Here is a 7,891-nt window from a genome sequence, read left to right as displayed (position 1 = left end):
AGGACAAATCATTAGATGATCTGTGATTTGTCTATGGATTTGCGCCAGGATAACGAATCGCGTTATTTTTTGCAGATTTGAACGGGGCGGGTTTTCCTTCTGTCTGGATGGCGGATATCTCCCCCGCCCGCAGCTGCTGTGTGACATGTGGCCACTGTGACCCAAAAAAATGTCTGCACCGTGCCTGGCTTTGCCGCTAAGCTGCGCAGCTAGGAAGCTGCCAGTCATGATCGACCTAAGCACTCGCATTTATCGATGTGACCACAAATATTTTTCCCTATGCATCTCCCCCCCCCCCCCCCCCAGACTGCCACCAGGAGTTGCGGATTTGCTAAATTTTACAGAACTGCAACCAGCTCTGAATCAGACCCTAAACTGGGCGCCTCTGCCTCCAATGGGAGACGCACACACCGCAAGATCTATATTGCATAACGTAAATCTCAAGGTTTGTATTGGATGACAGTTTTAGTACTGTAATTGGTGTGAGAGACGGATATTGATTCTGAAACGCAGCATTCATTTGGTAAAATGGTTAAAACTTTTTCAAATAGCCTTTATATTAATGTGATGGTTTTACGTTAAAGTACCACCTGATTTCTGCCTCATTTCTTTTTGTTGTGTAACATTTCATCACATTTCTGTACAACTAGCTTTTTATAATTCCAGTTCCCACTCTCCTGGAACCGCGGCCTTGGTCCTGCTCTGTACGCAGTGCCGCGTTGCGCTGCCACGCTGAATGCACAGTAGCACTTCTCCTTATGTCATCTCCAGACGCTGTTATGCAATTGGCTCCCATTGTTCTGTGTATAGCGTGTGCAGGATTCCACGTCGTTTTGTAGTACTACTGAGGGTGGCTCCGTGCTCGATATTGCCCTGGGCCACAGCTGATGTGAAACAGGCTCTGGTTCTACCGCTAAGACCACATGCATCACACTCTGACAGTGATCCCAGCCACGTCCCCTGATCTTACTCTGCAGCAGCTGGCTGTGGTCAGTCACCCGGCTACCTATTCTGGCTGGGGGGGAGGGGGGGGGGGTTATGCGACAGAACTGCTTCCCCTACTGGCGGAACACTCCTCAGAACCCTCTTCTGTATGAGGAAACACGGGACAAGTGGAAACTACTGTTAATAATCAGTTGTGACTAAATAACATCTGACTCAACAGAAGCTTATAGTAACACTATTGACTGTACAAAAGAGTCTGTTGCAGGGGGTATGGGTCATAGGGTCAACTAAATGAAAGTCGACATACATTGGGTCGACAGGGATTAGGTGGACACCAGAAATAGGTCGACATGGCTAAGGTTGACAGGGTAAGACAAGCTTTAGGTCGATAGTTAAAAAGGTCGACATGAAATTTTCACGTTTTTTTTTTGCCCCAAATGTCGACACAGTTGACATGGGCGCCATCTAAGTGTACCGCATCCCCTCGTATGGCTCGCTGCGCTCGGCACCCGATTATATTCTCCCACTACGCCGTAAATACAGTGAAAAACTCAAGTCTACCTTTTTGAGTGTCGACCTTCCCATTGTCGACCCAATGCTTGTTTCGACCTTCTGACCCTGTCGCCCTCAGCAATGTTGACCTACTTCAGTTTTTTTGACCCAATGTATTTAGACCTTCATTGAGTCGACCTAATGACCGTATTCCATTGCAGGCAGGGACGTCTTGAGAGAGGAGGAGGCCCGTGTGCAGCCTCTTCCGGCTGGGCTCCTCCTATCTTCCAGGACCAGTTTGGGGGGCGTCGGAACAGTAGAGTCTGAACACTAGAGTGCCCAGACTCCACTGCACATGAGCATATCTCTGGGAAAATGGCGCCGGGGCCATTTTTCTGGCGATTTTGTCAGTGCTCCTGCCACCACTGCTGGACTCCAAAAATGGGTGCAGTGTGCACAGTGTGGGCCCCACATGGACTCAGGGGCCCTTGTGCACCGCGTACACTGCACCCATTACACTCAAAGCGCAGCACACAAACGGAGAACGGGGTCTAGTAAGAGCAGAGAATGGCCCCAATCTCTGTCACCTACTAGCTGTAAATATAACTCATGTCCTTTATCTGACTGGAAATAGCTGAGTGCAGAGGTGGAATTACCATTAGCGCAGTAGGTGCAGTGCACTGGGGCCCCGGAGGACTACGGGGCCCAATACTGCCCCATCACCCTCTTCCTGTGTCACCCCCACTGTTTCACCCTGCTGCACTCTGCCTCCCCCTTCTCAAAGAAAGCTACAGCAGGTAGTGAAATGCGTTAGTGGTTATTGCCACAACTCCAGGACTAGTCCACCCATTTGGGAATATACCATCTACATCAGGACTTTCATCTACATCCAACCTGGAGTAACCTATTGCTGCTATCACCGGTGGCCCACTCCCACCTACAACAACTTTCCAAGGAGGATGGGAGATTTTAGCTGATGTTATTTAGCCTTGCCATCTGCCCCCCTCCCCCCCACTCTGGATCTCCTCTGGTGGCCTATTACCATCCAGTGATGGGATCTGCCAATTTAATGTTTTCTCCAGCGTTCTACAACAGAACACCGCACCAATAGTGAGGACTCCGTTACCCATTTGTGGGTCTATTTAATTCTTTACACCAGTGAGGCAGCCAAAAGTCACCTATGGTAAAGTGCACTTACCTTTATTCATCATACTCCAATACCGGATGTTCTATAACCATTATTCTTGAAAGGCAGTAGTGCATGCAGGGGGGGTTTCTTCTGAGTACCCAGAACCCCCCCAGGAATCTAAGGATCCTACTCTGAAAGCAGAGGGTCCCCTCTTTCCATGGGTACAAGAATTTTCAAAATCGGCCCTGGGGAACCAGAGATATGTGACTTCAAAGCAGTGGTCCCCATCCAAGCCTGTTAATTGCTTTTCCCAGTCAGATATTTCAGGTTCTGTCTGACTTAGAGTTTTTGTGAGGGTATATTCCAAAAGCTGGGACTCTCCCCCTTTGATGGACACTAGCAGCTTGTCTCTACTGTGCCCAGAACCAGAGATATCAGCCTTCTAGCAGCTGGTTACTGCTCCAGCTCCACACACCTGGTATGTAGTTTTATATTCTCGTTGGCGGATTGCTCTGCCTCCTGAACTCTGATCCCCTAGTCCCCAATACCATTTGGTAGGTGGGATCCTCTAGTTCCATTAAAGGCTAAGAAATCTAGTTCCAGGAACTGGAGATATCTGTCAAGCAAGCTGTCCTCCCACCAGAAAATAATGAATAATAAGACCACTCCCTAACGGCGGGGGGGCGCCCCCCCTGCCCCGCTAAGCACCCCTACCCCCCCCTGCCCCGCCGCCCATGCAACCCCCCCCCTCAATCCCCTTACCTATCGCGCTGGTCCCGGCAGCTCCGTTCTTCTGAGGACCACCAGAAAATGGCCGCCCCCATACAGCAGACAGTTTCAGAGAACTGTGTGCTATATGGGGGCGGCCATTTTCTGGTGGTCCTGAGCGGAAGAACGGAGCCGCCGGGACCAGCGCAATAGGTATGTCTGCGGGGGATTGGGGGGGTTAACTATAGCACCGCAGCCCCCGGCGCCCCCACATGCACAGCGCCCCCCCCGCGCGGTGGCGAGGGCTGCGGTGCTATAGTTACGCCCCTGACTCCACTATACACCCCTCCTCTGCGTATCAAACATCCTCTACCACCCTGGAAGTTATGTATCAGGGCCCCTTCATTCAGCCCAATGCCCCCTTCTCCCACCATCTGTGCAGTAAAGGGGTAATTAGTGGAAATTACTGATACAGGCCCTACATGCTGAGCGGTTGATATAATACCCCCTAACACTCGCCGGACATCAAAGCTTCCGCTCATAGCTCCCCCCACCCCTACCGCTGGAGGATAGGTAGGGGCCTCAATACATTGCTATGCCCAGGGGTCTACACTGTTGTTATGTATATATACATATATATATATACACACACACAGTATATGTGTATATTATTATTATTTATATACATTTGGTCTATCTATAATACTTTAACTGACCCGACATATACTGGGTCACCTAAGTCATACCTCCCAACTGTCACGATTACAGCGGGACAGTCCCCATTTTCGGGTCCTGTCCCGCTGTCCCACCCGTGGCAGGCATTGTCCCGCTGCGGGGGGTGGCAGTTGGGAGACCCCCAATCTAGTAGAATAGACGCTGTGCGCATGCGCACAGCGTCTATTCTCGTATGAAAATGAGGTTGCAGCTAATTAGCATAAGCCGCACCCTCATTTGCATACACCCGCCCCCTTTTCGGGCGCTCACTCGGCTTCGCCGCGCGAGTGTCCCTATTTCGTCCGGACAAAAGTTGGGAGGTATGCCTAAGTGTCCATCTCTGTGCTTTGCTCCGCCCCTCTCTGGAAACCCCCTTCTGAAAATCCTGCGTTTGCCCCTGAAAGTGTGGCATTTATAATATAATTTTTATCTTGTAGTGGTGTATTTATGTGTTTTGCATGTTTAATGTGAGTAAAATACTGTCATTTATCTTATTCACTTTTTTTTTTTTAAATTAGCGCTGCTACTGTTTTTTTCCTTGAGGCAAATGCATACCCCTGTTAACCCCTACAATACTGTTATTGTGGTTACCACTGATATTGCTGTTCCATTTTACTCTGGTATCAATAAACCGCCACCCTGTATAGGGGTCTCTGTGCGTCACGTTCACATCCGCTGTGCACCTTCTGTGACCAGTGGCGGAAATGGGGTCAGTGACACCTGGTGCAACCAAGAGCTCCCCTTTACAAAAAGGGGGCTTGGCTTTGTGGATGGGGGTGTGGCCTCATGGATGCCCCAATTGCATCACTATGGGGCGTGGCCTTGAAAGAAGACAACCCCCCCAGACATTACTATGGGGGTGATGGGCTGCTCCCTGAGACTGGTGCTCAGGGCCTGTGCTAACTATAAATGTACTTACTTTACAATGAATTTACTATTATTACAAATAGGCGCTTCTTTCACTAATTAAATGAATTGATGTCGCTTATTAATGTGCTTATCTTCAGCTGTTATAGGGACACGCTGTGCTGCCCTAAAGTGGGCCAGGCTGTCTATTATTGTGTTATATCATAAGCGTAACAAGCACAGAGATAATTATAAGACCTTATTAAGTATTATACTGTTAGTGTTGTTAGCGTGGGCAAGGAGACTATTTATGACTGCAATGAGTTAAAACAGGTTTCTGTTTTGTTCTCTCCCCTGGTTTGAACTGTGCTGCTTTCATAAGGATTGTCCCACATCTGGGTGTGTATGTCATCGCCTGGTGCATTCACATTCCTGCTAGCATGACATGTTATGTATTCACTGCCTACCTGTCACCTGCGCACTGTGGAGGACGCCATTGTGTAATGCAATTGTTCCCAACCTGGGGCATAGACCAGTTGGGGGTACTTGCAAATAATATTGGTAATGGTGGAAGAAGTCTGTCATTGCCGTGGAGATGAACCACATTGCGTCACTTCCGGTTCTCATTGCAGTGTCCTCAGCATTTTCTTGTGCTTTTGCCCGATCAGCAATCTACGGGGAGCTACCTGCGCTGCCCCCAGACATCAGTAATCATCTGCCCGCTATGACATGGGTGGAGGAAGCAGCGGCTTTGATCCTAGAGGTGCTAGCGGTAACCCCGGGGACCGTACACAGCCGGCGGCCAGACACACGGATACCCCCGATTCCTGACCGCACACTACTCATCCACTACTCCTTAATATAAGGACACGCATACCACTCACTGCGTATGGGTGATTGGGTTGACCCCATTTAGGTCGACATACATTGGGTAGACCACATGCCTATGGTAGGCAGGTTTGGAAGGTCGACCCAAGCATAAGGTTGACAGTCAAAAGAACTACATAAGTTTTCCTTTGACCCGAATGTCGACATAGTCAACATGGACACCATGAAAGTGCACCGCATCCCCTCGCGTGGCTCACTGCGCTCGCCATACTTTGGGCACGGTGCCTCGCTGAACTCGGCACACTATTATATTCTCCCACCACACTGTACTGGATGGTAGGGCATGAGGTACCGCCTGTCGGCACATGTCGGCTGAACAACACATGAAAACTCATTGTCAACCTAATGCTTGTGTCGACCTTCCAACCCTGTCCACCTTCAGTGGTCTACCCAATTCATGTTGACCTAAATAAGGTTGACCTAGTTCTGTGGGTATTTCAAATTGAAAATACTCATAATTGAAAAGCTTAATCGAGGGGTACAAGAGAGAAAACAGGTTTGGAAACCGCTGGTGTAATGCAATGGTTCCCACACTGTGTGCCATGGGCTGGTGGTTCAGGAACACATTACATTATAGATGGTCCATTTTTTGATTGAAAAAGCAGGTCTTTATTGTACATAAAGAATGCAAAAAAACAGACGATAACAAATATCACACATATACCGTGTCGCAGCACAGCCAAAACACAGTACACATGCAAACAGTATAGTACATATTATAAAATACAGTACAAGATAAACTCACACTATAGACTATACTATGCACTATGCATTCTAAGTTCTAACGGTAACATTTACACAACAGTATACAAGACTATGGGTGTGGAGGGTAGGGGGGGGGGGGTGAGGGAGGAGGAATCACATGCCCAAAGCTTTATTGACCAGACAGACACATATAAGGGGAGGGCAATAAATAGAAATACATCAACAAAACAACATTGTGAAGTGAGGGGGAAGGGGCCACGGTCCCAAAGTCTTATAAAACAGTCCAAACAAGGGGAAAGGACCAGAAGAAAAGGGGTTTAGTCCTCTTCTTCCTCAGGGCTATCCCGAATGGAATAGTCTCTGTGAACCAGCCTGCGGCAGTCCTGAACGGACATTCTCTCCCTCCGCAATATGAGACGATTTCTGGCAAACCACAAAGCGTCCTTAACACAGTTTATAAGGCGCCAGGCTTCCTGGGTCGCCCCATATGTGTGGGTGCCATATGGTCCATGTGATAGGCGGAACCAGCGCTGGTGACTTCCAACCATAACCGATGTGGACTAGCAGCAGGGCTGTGTTATACACCCCCATACCAATAAACCTAAGGGCGACAGGAAGCACAATTTACTTTAATATTTTTTCCCCTATACAAAACTCGTGGCCTAATGACACCGTGAAACAATTTCAGATGCTATCGGGTTCTGTGATTCAAGAAAGTTTCTGAACCACCTATCGGTTCACTAGAAACTAGTGACATCATGCAGTGTAACCAATCAGATTCCCAGAGGCAGGAACACCGCCGCCGCCTACCTGTGGGATCAGATTAACCGACTCCAAAGAGCGAGATACCCTAGGCTAATTGGCCTACTTTCAGCTTTGCATCAGCCACATAATACAGCCGACCACATTGACCCGTCATGGCGGCACACAATGCAACCAACACAGATCCCACTACCGGTAGAAACGTTGCCCAAGTGGAATTGGCTCGTAGGAATTTCTTCATCGGTCATTTCAAATGAAAAAGAGTCATGTGACACCGGGAGGCGGATTTACTAAAGCTTCTAAAAAAGAAAAGAGATGATGTTGCCCATGTTCTAGGACGCAATAGCAAAATGATGGACACGATCTGATTGGTTGCTATGGGCAACATCACCTCTTAGGTATAGAGTACATACATCTGCCAGTGCACCTGATGGGGCCATACAGAGCCTCTTACTCTTGGCATGAGAAGAGAAAGCGAATAAGAACATCCTAAGAACCTGATTGACAGCCGCTTGGCTCGGATGTCGCACTGAAAATACTTTCAGTCATTAATTAGCGTGTTCTCTAAGATTCATGACCTACATTGGAGATGTGCTCTGCGATCTGACACTATATGAGCTGACCAAATATAATGACACTTGGTAATAGGATTAGTCCTCGTCCCAGCAACATTTATCACCATTTATGCTGGAATTAAGATAT

The sequence above is a fragment of the Crinia signifera genome, chromosome 4 (genome assembly GCF_055691185.1).
Source record: "Crinia signifera chromosome 4, ASM5569118v1, whole genome shotgun sequence".
NCBI classification, from domain to species: domain Eukaryota; kingdom Metazoa; phylum Chordata; class Amphibia; order Anura; family Myobatrachidae; genus Crinia; species Crinia signifera.
Note: the sequence above shows the minus strand (reverse complement) of the source record.